Raw genomic sequence first — 18,800 nt, 5'->3', positions numbered from 1 at the left:
CTGAATAGTACTCCATTGTGTAGATATACCACATTTTTTGTATCCACTCTTCTGTTGAGGGATACCTGGGTTCTTTCCAGCATCTGGCAATTATAAATAGGGCTGCTATGAACATAGTAGAGCATGTATCCTTATTACATGGTGGGGAATCCTCTGGGTATATGCCCAGGAGTGGTATAGCAGGATCTTCTGGAAGTGAGGTGCCCAGTTTTCGGAGGAACCGCCAGACTGCTTTCCAGAGTGGTTGTACCAATTTGCAACCCCAACAGCAGTGGAGGAGTGTTCCTCTTTCTCCGCACCCTCTCCAACACCTGCTGTCTCCTGAATTTTTAATCTTAGCCATTCTGACTGGTGTAAGATGAAATCTTAGGGTTGTTTTGATTTGCATTTCCCTAATGACTAATGAAGTGGAGCATTTTTTAAGATGCTTCTCCGCCATCCGAAGTTCTTCAGGTGAGAATTCTTTGTTTAACTCTGTACCCCATTTTTTAATAGGGTTGTTCGGTTTTCTGGAGTCTAACTTCTTGAGTTCTTTATATATATTGGATATTAGCCCTCTATCTGATGTAGGATTGGTGAAGATCTTTTCCCAATTTGTTGGTTGCCGATCTGTCCTCTTGACGGTGTCCTTTGCCTTACAGAAACTCTGTAACCTTATGAGGTCCCATTTGTCAATTCTTGCTCTTAGAGCATACGCTATTGGTGTTCTGTTCAGAAACTTTCTCCCTGTACCGATGTCCTCAAGGGTCTTCCCCAGTTTCTTTTCTATTAGCTTCAGAGTGTCTGGCTTTATGTGGAGGTCCTTGATCCATTTGGATTTGAGCTTAGTACAAGGAGATAAGGATGGATCAATTCGCATTCTTCTGCATGCTGACCTCCAGTTGAACCAGCACCATTTGTTGAAAAGGCTATCTTTTTTCCATTGGATGTTTTCAGCCTCTTTGTCGAGGATCAAGTGGCCATAGGTGTGTGGGTTCATTTCTGGATCTTCAATCCTGTTCCATTGATCCTCCTGCCTGTCACTGTACCAATACCATGCAGTTTTTAACACTATTGCTCTGTAGTATTGCTTGAGGTCAGGGATACTGATTCCCCCAGATTTTCTTTTGTTGCTGAGAATAGTTTTAGCTATCCTGGGTTTTTTGTTGTTCCAGATGAATTTGATAATTGCTCTTTCTAACTCTGTGAAGAATTGAGTTGGGATTTTGATGGGTATTGCATTGAATCTGTATAGTGCTTTAGGCAAAATGGCCATTTTAACTATATTGATTCTACCGATCCATGAGCATGGGAGGTTTTCCCATTTTTTGAGGTCTTCTTCCATTTCCTTCTTCAGAGTCTTGAAGTTCTTGCCATACAGATCTTTCGCATGTTTGGTAAGAGTCACCCCAAGATACTTTATACTGTTTGTGGCTATTGTGAAGGGGGTCATTTCCCTAATTTCTTTCTCAGCCTGCTTATCCTTTGAGTATAGGAAGGCCACTGATTTGCTTGAGTTGATTTTATAACCTGCCACTTTGCTGAAGTTGTTTATCAGCTGTAGGAGCTCTCTAGTGGAGTTCTTTGGGTCACTTAGGTAGACGATCATGTCGTCTGCAAATAATGATAGTTTGACTTCCTCCTTTCCAATTTGTATCCCTTTGACCTCCTTATGTTGTCGAATTGCCCGAGCTAGTACCTCAAGTACAATATTGAAAAGATAAGGAGAAAGGGGGCAGCCTTGTCTGGTCCCTGATTTCAGTGGGATTGCTTCAAGTTTCTCTCCATTTAGTTTGATGCTGGCTACCGGTTTGCTGTATATTGCTTTTACTATGTTTAGGTATGGGCCTTGAATTCCTGTTCTCTCCAAGACTTTAAGCATGAAAGGATGCTGAATTTTGTCAAATGCTTTTTCAGCATCCAATGAAATGACCATATGATTTTGTTCTTTGAGTTTGTTTATGTAGTGGATTGTATTGATGGATTTCCGTATATTGAACCAACCCTGCATTCCCGGGATAAAGCCTACTTGATCATGGTGGATGATCGTTTTGATGTGTTCTTGGATTCGGTTGGCAAGAATTTTGTTGAGTATTTTTGCATCGATGTTCATAAGGGAAATTGGTCTGAAGTTCTCTTTCTTTGTTGGATCTTTGTGTGGCTTTGGTATCAGCGTAATTGTGGCTTCGTAGAAGGAATTGGGTAGTGTTCCTTCTGTTTCTATTTTGTGGAATAGTTTGAAGAGTATTGGTGTTAACTCTTCTTTGAAGGTCTGGTAGAATTCTGCACTGAAACCATCTGGTCCTGTGCTTTTTTTGGTTGGAAGACTTTCTATGACTCCTTCTATTTCTTTAGGCTTTATGGGACTGTTTAGATGGTCTAGTTGGTCCTGATTTAATTTTGGTATTTGGTATCTGTCAAGGAAATTGTCCATTTCCTCCAGATTCTCCAGTTGTGTTGAGTACAGGCTCTTGTAGTAGGATCTGATGATTTTTTGGATTTCCTCAGTTTCCGTTGTTATGTCTCCCTTTTCATTTCTAAGTTTGTTAATTTGGATACTTTCTCTGTGCCCTTTGGTCAGTCTGGCTAAGGGTTTATCTATCTTGTTGATTTTCTCAAAGAACCAGCTCCTAGTTTTGTTGATTTTTTGTATGGTTCTCTTTGTTTCTACTTGATTGATTTCGGCCCTGAGTTTGATGATTTCCTGCCTTCTACTCCTCCTGGGTGAAATAGCTTCTTTTTGTTCTAGGGCTTTCAGGTGTGTCATTAAGTTGGTAATGTATGCTCTCTCCATTTTCTTTTTGGAGGCACTCAGGGCTATGAGTTTTCCTCTTAGCACTGCTTTCATTGTGTCCCATAGATTTGGGTATGTTGTGTTTTCATTTTCATTGTGTTCTAAAAAGTCTTTAATTTCTTTCTTTATTTCTTCCTTGACCAAGGTGTCATTGAGTAGAGTATTGTTCAATCTCCACGTGTTTGTGGGTTTTCTGTTGTTTCTGTTGCTATTGAAGACCACTTTTATTCCATAGTGATCAGATAGGAGGCATGGGATTAGTTCTATCTTTTTATATTTGTTGAGGTCTGTCTTGTGACCAATTATATGGTCGATTTTGGAGAAGGTACCATGAGGTGCTGAAAAAAAGGTATATTCTTTTGTTTTAGGATAGAATGTTCTATATATATCAGTTAAATCTAATTGGTCCAAAGCTTCAATTAGTTTCATTGTGTCCTTGTTTAGTTTCTGTTTTCCTGATCGGTCCATTGAGGAAAGTGCAGTGTTGAAGTCACCAACAATTATTGTGTTAGGTGCAATGTGTGCTTTGAGTTTTAATAAAGTTTCTTTTATGAAAGAGGGTGCCCTTGCATTTGGAGCATAGATGTTCAGGATTGAGAGTTCTTCTTGTTGTATTTTTCCTTTGACCAGCAAGAAGTGTCCCTCAGAGTCTCTTTTGATGACTTTGGGTTGAAAGTCAATTTTATCTGATATTAAAATGGCTACTCCAGCTTGTTTCCTGAGACCATTTGCTTGTAAAATTGTCTTCCAGCCTTTTACTCTAAGGTAGTGTTTGTCTTTGACCCTTAGGTGTGTTTCCTGTAAGCAGCAAAATGTAGGGTCCTGTTTACGTATCCAGTCAGTTAGTCTGTGTCTTTTTATTGGGGCATTGAGTCCATTGATGTTAAGAGATATTAAGGAATAGTGATTGTTACTTCCTATCATTTTTGACGTTATTTTTTAAATTTGATTGCTTAACTTATTTGGGTTTGATGAAAGGTTACTATCTTGCTTTTTTCAGGGTGGAGTTTCCCTCCTTGTATTGGTGTTGTCCTCCTATTATCCTTTTTAGGGCTGGGTTTGTGGATAGATATTGGGTGAACTTGGTTTTGTCGTGAAATATCTTAGTTTCTCCATCTATGGTGATTGAGAGTTTTGCTGGATATAGTAGTTTTGGTTGGCATTTGTGTTCTCTTAGAGTCTGCATGAGATCTGCCCAGGACCTTCTAGCCTTCATAGTCTCAGGTGAAAAGTCTGCTGTGATTCTGATAGGTCTTCCTTTATATGTTACTTGGCCTTTTTCTCTTACTGCCTTTAGTATTCTTTCTTTGTTTAGAACATTTGGTGTTTTGATTATTATGTGACGGGAAGTATTTCTGTTCTGGTCCAGTCTGTTTGGAGTTCTGTAGGCTTCTTGTATATTCATGGGCATCTCTCTCTTTAGGTTAGGGAAGTTTTCTTCCATAATTTTATTGAAGATATTTGCTGGCCCTTTAAGTTGTAAATCTTCACTCTCATCTATGCCTATAATCCTTAGGTTTGGTCTTCTCATTGTGTCCTGGATTTCCTGGATATTTTGGGTTACAAGCTTTTTGCACTTTGCATTTTCTTTAACTGTTGAGTCCATGGTTTCTATGGAATCTTCAGCATCTGAGATTCTTTCTTCTATCTCTTGTATTCTGTTGTTGATATTTGCATCTCTGTCCCCTGATTTCTTCCCAAGGCTTTCTATCTCCAAAGTTGTCTCCCTTTGAGTTTTCTTAGTTGTTTCTACTTCTGATTTTAGATCCTGGATGGTTTTGCTTAGCTCCTTCCCTTGCATGTTTGTGTTTTCCTGTAATTCTTTAAGAGATTTTTGTGTTTCCTCTTTCATGAGCTCAGCCTGTTGACCAAAGTTCTCCTGTATTTCTTTAAGAGATTTTTGTGTTTCGTCTTTCATGACCTCAGCCTGTTGAGCAAAGTTCTCCTGTATTTCTTTAAGTGTTTTTTGCATTTCCTCCTTGTTGGCTTTTGTATTCTCCTGGATTTCTTTCAATGATTTTTGTGTTTCCCTTGCAAGGGCTTCTAACTTTTGATCCATTTTCTCCTCAATGACCTTCATCTGTTCCTGTACCAGCATCATGACCAGTGATTTTAAATCCAAATCTTGTTTTACTGGTGTGATGGGGTATCCAGGACTTGCTGGTAGAGGAGAATTTGGTTCAGATGTTGCCATATTGCCTTGATTTCTGTTAGTGACGTTTCTGCGTTTGCCTTTTGCCATCTAGCTCTCACTGGTGTTACTTGGTCTTGTCAGTGCTGGACTCACCAGTGCAAGCTGCCCCTTCCCCGTTGGCCTCTGGTGCACAGCTTACACTCTGCACTGCCTATAGACAGGGTGCTGTTTTCCAGGCTGTTCAGATCCCAAAGCAGGCACCTGAAGGCTCCCGCTGGGGCCCGCAGGATTTATCAGAGCACACCGACTTTTCCCAGCTGGCCGCCCGGAAGCCCCCACTAGCCTCTTGAGGGACCTGGAGATGTGGCGGCCACCCAGGCTGATCTGAAGCGGAGAGATTTGAGCTGGGGGCTTCTGCCTGAGGCCTTGCCCCAGATTGTGTCTGTGGACCAGGTGGAACCCGTGTGCACCCCCAGGGAGCTCCGAAGGTGAATGTTGCTGTGACCTCCCCTGTGCTCCGCTCACTCCGCTGGGCAGCCGATTTCCCCAACCGGGCTGGCGCACACTAGGTTAGCCTTGTCGCCTGGGCCCTGAGTCCAGGCAAACGCCTGGGAGGCCAAGGTCCGAGCAAAGTTCCCCTAGGGCTATGTCTGTTATTTGGGTCCGCCAGGTGACCCGGATGGCGGGCGTGCGCGTCCGCGCTCCGCGAAAGCACCGGGAGAGTCTGTTGTGCTAATAACCTCCTGGGCTGGTTGACACACAGATGGCCCACCAAGCCGCCCAGTTCTTGGGGTCAGTCCTGTGCCTTTTGGGGCCTAGACCCCCGTTTTGTTAGCCTCAGGCTACGCTTGTTAGCAGTCTCTGCCCTCCCGAGCACTCTGGCTCCTGTAGGCAAAATGGCGGCGCGTGCACCGGCCGGGGCAAAAAAAAAAACTCCTGGCTGGGTTGGCGCCCCGATGGCCACTCGAACAGCCCAGGGCCTGGGTGCAGGCCAACGCCCGTCTGGCTCAGACCCCTGCGGTGTTGGGCCTAGGATTATGTTTGTGTACCTCAGTCTGACCGATCTCTGGAGCCCGGGATCAAGATGGCGGTGAGTCTCTCCTGACTGGCGGGCAGCCGAGTTCTGAAGTGGCTTCCGTGCAGCGAAAGGCTCCGCAGAACCGCAGTTGCTTGCCGCCCGGCTGGTCAGCGAAGGTCAGTGGTCGTGGGCGCAGGGCCTAACTGGACCCTGTGTCGCCTTGGTTCCACTGCTGATGGCCCTTCAGCTGGAGCAGCCACTGCTACCGCCGCCGCCGCCGCCGCCGCCGCCCCAAAAGGTATATTCTTCTCCACAAAAGGTCTTAAGCAGGGTGGATAACAGCAGGAGAAAGAAACAAAAAAAATAGACAAAGAAAGAATCTAAGAAGCTAGGTAATAAGAGAAGATCAGATAATTAACGATTCTACAATACACTGCAGTCTTCAGCTTCAATTTGGAAAATGACATTTAATCCCCAGGGTCCATCTGTCTGTGGTCATATACGAATATTAATTCTTAATTCGGATTAGAGCCTAAAATGTATTTATGACACAAGAAACACAATTTAAGGCTTAGAATTGATGCATTAAAGTTAGATTTGCCCCAATTGATTCATTGCTGTTTTTAAAATTTTTTTGTAGGGAAGATGATATTATAGAGATAATTTTGCCTTTATTTTTAGTTTCACATAGAAGTTGAAACGGCTTCCTTGCCTTGAGTTAAAAGAAAACATTTTTCAGAGGTTACAAGGCAAAATGATTGTCCATTCAGGGTTCACTGACATTTTTTAGAAAGACAATGGGCACTTACTCTAGATGATATTAGTGGAACACAATTCATTGAAGAGTACAAAGAAACTCACAAAGCTAGTGGAAACTAGTGTTAGTTTACACTTGACTAGGTATCAAAAGTACTATACAGTGGTAGGTAAGCTGAACCACTACAATCACTTCCTAACAGTGCCCTGGGCAAAGTTCCTTAGAGTTGAAAAGTTCTCTGCTGGACAATAGTGTTTCCTAAGACTCAGGAAATAATCATCTAAAAAGTCTCAGGAAGTTTCTGAAACTAAAAAGATTTACTAGGACCCTCTTCAAAGCTATATTAGCAGTAAGTAACTTCTAGGGAAAAGCAGGTTTTCCAGTCAGGTGAGATACTTGGAGAAGAATACTGAACCTGTCCACCTGCTTATGAGTCATACAGAGACCTACAAGAATATATATATATTCAAGGTCCTTATGCATGCTAGTTGGGCATTATAGTAATACAGCTATCTTTGAATTTTCCTTGTTAATGTAAGTAAATCATGCATACACTGTAGGCAACCCCATTGAATTCATTAGTTTGGCCAAGGGACTTTGATGGAATCATTACCATGATCTAGTGTGCATTTGTATCTAGAATAAGAAGATATTTGTTCAGGGATTTTCAGGGAGATGCCCTATAGAACAGGCTGGAAATACATAGCAAACTAGAGATGAAATTATTTCTGGTATATTCTATCACTACTTGGTAAAGATTAGAAGCTTCTGTATTTTTAAACTATAAACAGAGAATGAATATCTTTTCATTTGTTTGTGCATTAAAAATTGTTTTCATTGATATTGTGTATTTTTTATATATTAACTCCTTTACTTTTTTCACATTCATTTTATTTTTACTAATGTGAATGTATATGGGTCTTTGTGAATGTGGGAATACTTGTGGAGGCAGGAAGAGGAGTCCAGATACCTTTAAACTGGAGTTGCATACAGTTGTGAACCACCTAAATGCGTGCTAGGATGTTAGCCACCTGAGTCCTCTAGAAGAACAACAGCAAGCACTCTTAACCACTGGACCATCTCTTTATCCCTGACAAATCTTCACTTCTTGAGTTAAAGAAACCTGGACATTTTGTTTTTCTGCATAGTTAGTAGATGGGATAGTTTTCTGAGTCTTCAGGTGTTTCATTGTCAGTGTGCAGAAGTACAATTGATTTTTGTATGTTGGCTATGTATTCTCAGGTTTTCTAACACAGGTTTTGGTGGAACTTTTGGATCTCCTAATTATAAAATCATGTCATTTGCCAAAAGTGATACATAATTTTGCTGCAGTTTTCTATTTAGTGTGGATGTCCTTCTTTTTACTCCCTAATTTCTCTGAAGTAGAAGTGACAATAATTGACACTCAAAATAACCTATGCTGAGAGATAAACCCAAACTCCTACAGGAAGCACTCACCATCAGAGAGGACCATATTGTGCTGCTTTGTACTAGTCTAAGGACTGCAGTGTCACTAACACAGAGAAAATACTATACCTTGTAGAGTCAAGTAGGATGGATTCAAATAAAAGTATCTCTTTACATAAACTTTAGGGTCTCAGGAAATGTGTAACAAACACATTTTATGTCTGTTTATGCTTCTTTTGTCTGTATGTATATACCTATGGGTCTGAAGACAAATGCATGTATTTACATGTATTCCAACAAGTGTGAGTGTGTGTGTGTGTGTGTGTGTGTGTGTGTGTGTGTGAGAGAGAGAGAGAGAGAGAGAGAGAGAGAGAGAGAGAGAGAGAGAGAGAGAGAGAGAGAGAGATGGTTGGATAATATATCCACCTTGGTTTTTTATTTTTTTTTTAAGATTTATTTATTCATTATAAGTAAGTACACTGTAGCTGTCATCAGATTCTTGCTCCAGCCCCACCTGCTTGCTGTCGCTGTCTTTAGACACCCCAGAAGAGGGCGTCAGATCTCATTATGGGTGGTTGTGAGCCACCATGTGGTTGCTGGGATTTGAACTCATGACCTTTGGAAGAGCAGTCAGTGCTCTTAACCGCTGAGCCATCTCTCCAGCCCCCCACCTTGGTTTTTGAAGCAGAATCCCTCACTTGAACTTGATGAGTAGGTTAGAATGGCTTTGCATCAAAACCCAGAGGTCCCCAATTGTTTACATCTCCCTAGTCATAGGAGTGCAAGTGTAGATACCATATGGTGTTTTGTTTGTTTGTTTGTTTATTGCGTGGTGTGTTGTTTTCATTATATGTGTTAACATATCTCTTCACTAGTCACTTAAATATTTCTTTAATTCATAAATTAGCAATTCAAATTCTAGTTCTAAGCAAAATCTCAAGACCGCATTACAACTATGATAGCCAAATCTTATATGATCTCACTCATTGCTGGAATCCAGGAGTTATTTTTATAGAAGTTAAGAGTAAAATGCTCATGGCAGTCTGGGGAAAAGTAGGAGGAAGAAAGAAATCAGGGTCAAGTTGATCAGTAGATAACACATTGCAGGTGGCCAGAAGCAAGAAGTCCTGGTGTGCAATTGCAGAATACATTGACTACCAGTAACAGTGAACCATCCTTTCTGAATTAACCAACTTATTAGGAAGTAGTAAGCTAGCATGACTATGATGTCTGTCCTGTTTCTGGTTCTGTCTTCTATGTCATGAATCATGTTCTCTTTTGTATTCTAACTCCCTTAGAGAAACTATTTTTCTCTGGTCAAACTTTTATAAGTTTTGCATTTTTATAGAGTTTCTCACTTAGAAAACCCTAAAAGCCTAAGACAAGTGTCTTTTTTGGTGACATTTGCTTGTAAGTTATTATAAAATAATATGTAAGTTACTGCTGTTTGGATGACCAAAATAAGTTCATTGTGTTTTACTTTTTCATTGTGCCAGGGGATGGTGCAATGACACTTTCAATTAAATAAGTAAAGAGAGGCAAGATTTTCCTGCCTGTTTAAATTTTGAGTTCAATATGAATGAGTCTAAGCCAAACTGGACAGAAATGCCAGCATCCTTAGCTGACATTGGTGTTATAATCTGAAGAGATTCTCAAGAGCTCTTCTGCAAAGACAGGCAGACCAGGCCTCTGTCTTTGATATTTGCTGTTCTAACACTTAGGTCCAGTGATACCTGCTCCTTGTTCATATCAGAAATGGGCTACACTCCTGTCTATCCTATGAATATGCAATGTGGTCTGAAAGTTGGTGTGTGTTTTTATTTCAGACATTCCTGTTCATGTACATATTACAAATTATTTCAGGCTTAATTCATACAAGGAATATTCCAGAGATCCTGTACTAGTTCTCTGCCCAAAACTGAATGATAGCAATAAATAGGATAATGTCTTCACCATAGAAAATTCTCTCTTCTATCTCTTGTATTCTGTTGTTGATGCTTGCATCTGTGACTCCTGATTTCTTTCCAAGGTTTTCTATCTCCAGAGTTGTCTCCTTTTGTGATTTCTTTATTGTTTCTACTTCCATTTTTAGAAAGGTTAGTTTTGTTCAGTTCCTTCACTTTCTTTGTTTGTGTTTTTCTGTAATTTTTTAAGGGACTTTTATGTTTTATCTTTAAGGGCTTCTTCCTGTTGACCCATGTTCTCCTGTATTTTTAAAGGGATTTTTGTGTTTCCTATTTAAGGGCTTCTACATGTTGACCCACGTTCTTCTGTATTTCTTTAAGGGAGTTATTTATGTCCTTCTTCAAGTCCTCAATCAGCATCATGAGATGTGATTTTAAATTGAGATCTTGCTTTTCCAGTGTGTTGGCGGTATCCAGGACTTGCTGTTGTGGGATAACTGGGTTCAGATGGTCCCATGTTGCCTTGGTTTCTGTTGGTAATGTTCTTGCATTTGCCTTTTCCCATTTAGTTATCTTTAGAGTCTTGATGTCTCTGACTGTGACTTATCTGTCCTGCAAGCCTTTGTATCTGTACTCCTGGGAGACCCATTCTTTCTGGGAGGAATCTAGGTATAGAGAGCTGTGATACAGGGTCAGCTCAAGTGTGCAGACAGAAACCTGAAGGATCCTGTCCCCAGCTGATCCTTGGTTCCTATGTCCTAATGGCTCTGGACAGATCCCCCTTGGGCCAGGAATTTGAAGAGAGGTGGTGGTCTTACCTGTGCTCGCATGTATGTAAGCTCTTCTGGGACACCAGCTCTCTTGTGGTTGTGTTTGTGTATGTAGCTCTGTACCCCAGGATCAGCTCTGGGTGCAGAAGACAATCAGAAGACTCCTTTCTCAGGCTGCTCCTGGACTCTTTTGTCCTCAGGGTTTTGGGCTGGTTCCTCTGAGCAGCTGCGGTGGTCCTACCTGTGCTCTCAGGCCTCTCTGCACTCCTGGGAGGTTAGCTACCTCCCTGTACCGCCTTGATATGGCACTCTGTAGCCTGTTTTACAATTGTAAATAAGGAAAAATTATCAGAGAATAAAATATCTGGGGAAAGTTGTAAACTCATTAAGCAATCAATTATGACCTGAATCTGGGGATAGTGTTGTAAGACTTCCTTGGAATATATTTATCTCTAAGAGCAATCACGGTGTGTGAGTACATGTGACTTGGCTTGTAGTGATCATGGGAATAAAAAAGAAAAGTCCTAAAAAAGAAATAATTGGTAGAGTATTTCAGATACCCACTAAATAGGTCTAAGTCCAGGACAGAGATAATAAGACATAGAAAGTGAATTAGTAATGTTCATTGTGATCAGAGTAGTAAGTTTTAGTCTTGGTGTGTAAGGACTACAAGCTTGTTTTTGCTCAAATCAGGCTTCTAAGTCAGATTCCATATGGGACCTTTCATCATGTCTCTGTGCTTAGTGACATGACATTCGAAATTCCCATAACCTTTTTTCCCTAATCTTTTTTTGTTTTGTTTTGTTTTGATAATTTGTACATAGATCCAGTGTTCTCCCTCAGAAAAGTCAATTGGAGTAATTCTATAGTTTGATCTTGGATGTACCCTACAGGTTCATAGGGAATAATTTTGGTTTCCAACCTGTAGACCTAGTGGGAGATGATAGAGATATTAAGAAGAGTCTTGGTCTTCATATTATTGGTATCCTCCTCTTGATAGGACTATTGCACCATAATCTTCTCTCTCAATTATTGGTCACAAAGTCATGTGCCCTTGCCATGTTGTGCTCCCTTGCACAAACCTATGTAGTCTCCAAAATCATAGACCAAATTATTGACAATTATGATCCAATTAAATTCATTCTCATAAACTGAGTATCTCATACATTTGTTTTGGCTAACACAGACCATTTTAAGAATTTTCTTTCATATATTGTGACTACTATATTCATACTCACAAGTGATTATTTGTCTCCTATATGGGTCTATCAACAGGTATTTAGCTCTTGAAATTCACTGTCTGCATCTCAGCATTCAGTACAATGCTGAGCATACTTGATATGCAATATATGCCTGTGGAATGGATAAATTAATAAATGTCATGTGTTGCTAGGCATATCCTGAATACATCATGCTATCTTACAAGTCAGATTTGCTCTACCCCACAAACCACTCTTAGGTTTTCTGCCTTCAAAACTTTGGCTCATGTATTGTGACTACCCACTGTTTCTTTTCCTGTCATGCTTTGAAAAACTGCCTATTCCTCCTCAGTATTATAGTTTTCTGTGGTGAAACCCTGATTGTCCTGGAATTATTTCATGAAAGCAAGCCATTGCACTTCATTGAAATTGCACTGCTATTACCGTACTCATTGTTCTGAGTTCTTGGTAGTCATGTGGTATGGAATCAGTAACTACTAGCAGAGGGTATCTAACAGTGTACCTATTTATTTAATACTTCTGAAATGGGTACATGAAGTGAGAAATTAATGTTTCATTGCTAAATTGGGATCTGTAGATGTTCTACTTTATAAATGAGAAAATAAGAGTATGAATTATTGGTATCTAACTTCCCAAACACCAGAAAGTGAATTGTATGTCTGTCTTGTCCACAATTAGATCCTAATGCTTTTTTTTAGCACAGTGTATCTGACAAATGAATAATGCTTAAATGTTATTGTTTTAAAATCTCTAATTACAGAGAAAGTTATCGAACATTCCATATTTTCAGATCCATATTCATCTTCTGGATCCACAACTGCCCACCATGGAAGGGAGCTGATGTCATTGGTTTGTTTGCATTTCTAACTTCATGAAATCTCATGTTGACTGCTTCCCTTTCCCTTTTCTCTATTCTAAATTCAGTGCCCTCCCTTGCAAGACTTGCAATAAGCCGGGCTCTCCAAAGACTCACTTTAAATCCACATCAAATAGTCAGCCAGGAGCAAAGATCAGCCACAGCTGTGGTTCTTGGGAAAGCACCCAGTTCAGTGCATATTGACACAGAGCGGGTGGGGGAGCCCTTGTATTCCCTTGTCCATTTGTAAAAATGCCCTCACATCTTTCCTAATCCATCTCTAGCATTGTGAGCTTCTTGCTCCTCAAATAAATTGCAGCAGTTCAACACTCTAAGATAGTTTTCAGCCATTAGAAATATTTCTAAGCATTTTAAATGAATGGGTAAAACAGTATATACTATTACACAATGATTTTAGAGAGAAAATTGTATCTAGCATATGATTTTGATGTTGAGATAAGTGGGTAAGTAAAAGAAGTATTAAAAAGAAAAAGCTACATCAAAATATTGAGTGATTTTTCAAGAGTGGTAATTCTCTGATGACTTTCAGTGTCTTCTATTTTTCTCTAGTCTCCAAAAATCTTCCAGCATTTGAAACTCCTATAACTATACAAAGGTAGTGAGACAATATTTGATTCCAACACAGTGACATGAAATTAGTCACACATCAGCATAGCTTTGTTTCATTACTTTGCCCCCTCTAGGGGCAATTTCCCTCAAGCCCTTTCTCACTGTGAAGTAAAAAAAGGCTTTGTCTCCAGTTGAACACTTTCAAAAGTAAGACAGGGAGTGGTGCAGAAGTAAAAATTGCTGTGGGGAAAAGAGAGTGAGACTTCTACACAAGAACTGTAGGAGAAGGTGCCAAGCTTGCCTCTCATCAGAAAGATGATCTTCACTGTGTCAGTTGAAGTCTGAGTTCATGTGCAAACTGATACGAAAGCACACTAGACATAGCAAACACACATGGCTTTGATGATAAAGTTAGAACAGACTGGGTTAAGTAGTTAACATATGAATACTTGGAGGTAATGAGTCCAGACTTTGGGTGAAGTCATAACTTTCATTGCTAGTTCAGGATTATATTATGTCCAGCAGTAAAGGTATTGGCTGTGGGCAAGGAATTCAAAACTGAAATGCTCATGTGTAGATGGTGTGAGCAAAGGCTTGATATGGATAACCTGCTATATCTAGGACCTCTCTGGACTCAGAGAATAGGTGAGATTTAATCCTTAAAAAATATAGGCGAGATTTATCGTTAAAAAAATTTGTCAGGTTTTTCTAATAGATTGTGAATACTATTGAATTAGATTTTTCTTGAATTAAACATGTGATTTCTTTTCATCTCCCATGACTTCAGGATGTTCACATTGTCCTCAGAGGCAGTGCAGGTAAATCATCAGGCAGAGAAAGGAACACTATAAAATGGACAATGCTTGCGTGACTTAAGGGTATCTGCCTTATTGAGTTCATGCCAACTGCTGCTGGGTGGGTGAATGCAGGTCCATTATTAGAGATCTTCATCTTTATGAAAATGTATTTGTAATTTATGTGTATGCTTACATGTGTGTACCAAATGTTTGTCAACTCCAGTGAAAGCCAGAGGAGAGTAACAGATCCCCTGGAACAAGCCTAGCATGAAGGAAGGAGACCCTGCTTAAGCGTCAGTACTGTATATAACGAGGCACTGTAAACCATGCCTGAAATCCCAGGGCATCCTGAGTTCCACAGTGAGGTCAAAGACGACCTGGTCTTCATGAGAACTTGTCTTATTACCCTACACTCCATTCCCATCTCAAAAAATCCAATGTGTTGGGACAGCTGGATTATTTGCTATAAAATTTCTAAATGACATTGGACCATTACCTGATAACAAACAGAAAGACAAACTAAAAACAGATCAAAAGACTTCATTATAATTTCAGGTAGTTGAACAGATGATTGGGAGCTGCCATGTGGGTGCTAGGACCTAAAACCAGGTCCTCTGCAAGAACAACTTAAACTTCTCTCCATCCACCCTCTTTTAAAATCAGAAAATAGAACTCAATATTTTTACCTAGATATGATGCCTTTAAGCCTGAAGTCTTGGCTTCTAGGAAGTTGAGGCAGGAGGATTGGTATGATTTCAAGTCCATTTTCACCAGACTGAGCTGTGGTGTCAGCCCTGAAAATATAAAGACAAAAAGTGAAAATGTTTAAAAGATTTTGTATAATTTTTTTGAATTTTTAATATTGGCTCAATATTTTTATAAGCCTACCTGCCAAATAAGCCACATTTGTGGGTTACTCCAACCTTCTAGTCCACAGTTTGGGACTTTGGCTTAAAATGTATTTTAGGCATCGATCAGAGAACTCTGTGTGGGACTGACAGAATGGGCTATTTGGTTGACATGCACCAGTTATGAAACAGAGGCTGTCTTCTGGCTGCTGAAGAGGTGGTACTGTACTATCGCTGCATAAGGGAAGCAGCACCTGCACCAATGTTGGCAGAGTTCGGGGTTTAAATAAGCCTGCTCACCTGGTTTGGGTTTCTGCCCAGAGACTTCAGCCAATGCCTGCAGAGGCTCCAGTGATAATCCCTATCCCACTAGAGCTAACACATGTAAAGTGCACATCCTAGCACCTGGACATGGAGGGTATGTAATAAATGCTTATGTTCTTGTCACCTCCTACTTCTTCATTGCTTTTCTCTCTCTCTTTTTCCTTCTGCCTTTAAACAGCTTCTGATATGCCACCTCCTCGTCCAGAAGAGCATCAGTCACAGCAATTAATGGCTTGCTATCAGCTTCAGTTTCAAACATGTGATCTGAACGCTCAGTGAGAATCTCCTAGAATCCTCCACCCCACAATCAGAAGTAAATTTGACCAGAGTAGAGCTAATAAAGCAAAGAGAAAATTACATATAAAAGAAACACAATGGGCTCAAAACCTGCTCAAATATAAAATACACAAACTTTTGACACAGGAACTAATTTAGATATTATGTTATTAACAGGCTTCTCAGTTTCCTAAATACATGGATATAAAAATGGCTGGTATGAACTGCTTTGTGATTTCTAAAATTAGTAACAACATAAATATGAATTAAAGTAGAGTACATAGTTTTGTATTAGATCCCTCTAAAACAGTGTTTTTTAACAAGGAAGTACCCAGTACCCTAGGGGACATTTGGTAATATCTGGACACATTTTGGTTGTCACAAAGATGCTCACAGCATGTCATGAGTAGCAAAAGTACTACTAAACAATTTAGAGTACACAAGACTACCTTCCCAAATTAAATTTGGACAGTAATCGGTCCAAATGTTCCTGGTAGCAAGAAGGAGCCAGCCCTGAAAGGAAAGAAGGAACGTCTGCATGTGCACATGTGCAGTGAAGAGTGGTTTTGATGCTCACTGACAAAAGAAATAAGACACTGTCTACTCCCACTAGCATAACAGAGAACTATGCAAATAATACACATTCATAGTATTCATGGAGTATATACATATTAGTTATTATTTTAAAAATACTTGATAAAAGCATCTTAATAACAAAACAAGAGGTTATTTGGACCCATGGCTGACTGTATAGTCCATCATGGTGAGGAGATCATACTGGCAGAAAATTGAAGCATCAGATCACATTAGCTCTGCACTTAGGAAGCACAGAGCAATGCAAGCCAGTACTGAGCTCACCAACTCCTTTTCCTTCAACCCAGGACTCCAGCATATGAAATGGAGTCACCAGATTTAGGGTGTGTCTTCCCACTACAACAAACTCAACCTAGATACTGCCTTTCAAGCCTGCTCTGAGATCTTGTTCCCAGTGATTTTTTGATCCAGCCAGACTGATAATCAGTTTTAGCCACCATAGTAGGCTAGCTGCTCTACTAGGGACAAATGCCAATATATATTCTGAGACTTTTCCTAGAAAAGTATTCAAAAGTTCCTTAACAATGGTCTCTAGGCAGGGATCCTAAAGAGACTTGTAGGGAAAAATAATTGAATTTTATTTTGCTTTATATACTTTTCCACAGTTTTAAGATTCTATCAAATTGAATTGTTTTATTTGTAGTTAATATTCACAGTTTTATAGCTGCTTCTAAGTAATATGAGCAAGGGTAGAAAGGGTAGGAAGGGAGAAGGGTCAGCACGGCTCTTTTTCTCCATCCTTCACATCTCAATATGGCATCACCAAATTGGAACAGAGCTTTCCTCTTGATGTGGAGTCTCCCAGGCAAAGCTCAGCTACTAGCAATTTTTGCTTTAATAAAAATTTAATTAAAATGTAAACTCTCTTAGGAAGATTTATGTTTTAAACCTTGTTTTCCAAATTCTGTTATGTAATAAAAGACTGTGTGGTGCGTAGTGGGATTTTAAGTATAGTGTATTTGGGAAGGCAATTTTGGAACTTCTGAAATGAGACTCCACATGGAAGTAAGAATCTCACTTGTTTGGTTTTTTTTTTTATAAATAAGTTATGTTGTGTGTTTTCTGTATATATGTGGTATATGTATGTATTCGATTGTGTGTGTGTGTGTGTGTGTGTGTGTGTGTGTGTGTGTGTGTGTGTGCATGTGCAGGTATCCCTGTATGTGTATGCAACTGTGTGGAGACCAGGGATAGATGTCAGGTGTGTCCTTCAATCACTCTCCATCTTGAGTTTCAAGACAGTGTTTCTCAGTCAACCTGAAATGCATCCATTCAGCTTTCTGTCTGCTGTGAGAGCTCCAGGGATCTGCCTGTTTCCGTATCCTCTGTACTGAAATTATAGACATTCAGCACTTTACTTGCCTTTTACATGGCTGCTAGAGCCCAAAGTTAAGTCTTCAACCTAAAGAGCGAGCACTTTACTGAGTCCTCTTCCCAGATATTACAGATAATATTTAAGGTATACAATGTGATGCTATTGGATGCATGTGGATAGGAAAATCATGTGGAGTTGAATGAAAAACAAAAAAGGAAAATGGAAAGGAAAGAAAATGACATGAGTGTTCCTAGTTATGGTGGAGGAAAAGTTTATTATAGAAATGACTCGGAGACCATAGTCCGAGTCAGAGACATCTGGAAGAGTCCAGAGTGGTCATGACTCTGAGCCACCTAGTGAAAGGGTAAAGGAGACGGAAGAAGGGAGAACCAGGTACAGCAGCCAGGAGACCAAGGATTCATAAAAGAGTGGGTAACTAAAACATCTGGTTTATATAGTGAAGAGCCTCTAGGGAAGGGCAGTGAGGTCCTTGGGGATGTAGTGGTCAGGGTAGCAGGCAGGTATGTGAAGGGACTGAGGGATGCTGGGAGATCCTGGAGGCCAGGGCTACTTCTGTATGTTAAATAGACACATCAGCTGCTTGTGCAAGGTTTGAAATTTAATAGTAGTGGACCAAATATACATACAGTCTCATAACAAATTGCCTTTATTTTGTCTTTTAGATGAAATCTACTCAACAAGTGCATTACTAACACTCATCAACACTCTGCACGCTATTACATCTCTCCTGAAATCTTCTCCTCCAAACCCACTCTGAGAACCTTGTTTCCTTTTGTCTCTATATTCAACTTATTTTAGATTCCATGTATAGATAAGATAGTACAATATTGCTTTTTCTCTGTCTTGCTTACTTGTTTTAGCATGATATTCTTCAGAAATTGCTTATATTGTCATAAATGTCAAGATCTTATCTTTTCAATTTCCTACTATTATTTTTAGAGACAAAAACCACACCTATGGAGTCCTAGATGCCCCAGAACTCAATGTGTTGAACAAATTGGCCTCAAAACTCAACAGGAATCTGCCTGCCTCTTCCTCCCATGCCAAAAGTCATTCTATTGATTATAAGGACCACAGTATCCTTATTCATTATCTCAATAGTCACTCAGGATTTTGGAGTGCAGATGAGTACTCCAAAGGGGTAATTTCCTCTGTTTTGTTTCAAATTTTATTAATAATCTCTGTAGTGCTTTCTATACCGCTGCGACAATGTTTG

This window comes from Apodemus sylvaticus, chromosome 11, assembly GCF_947179515.1.
Source record: "Apodemus sylvaticus chromosome 11, mApoSyl1.1, whole genome shotgun sequence".
NCBI classification, from domain to species: Eukaryota; Metazoa; Chordata; class Mammalia; order Rodentia; family Muridae; genus Apodemus; species Apodemus sylvaticus.
This window is presented reverse-complemented; position numbering follows the sequence as displayed.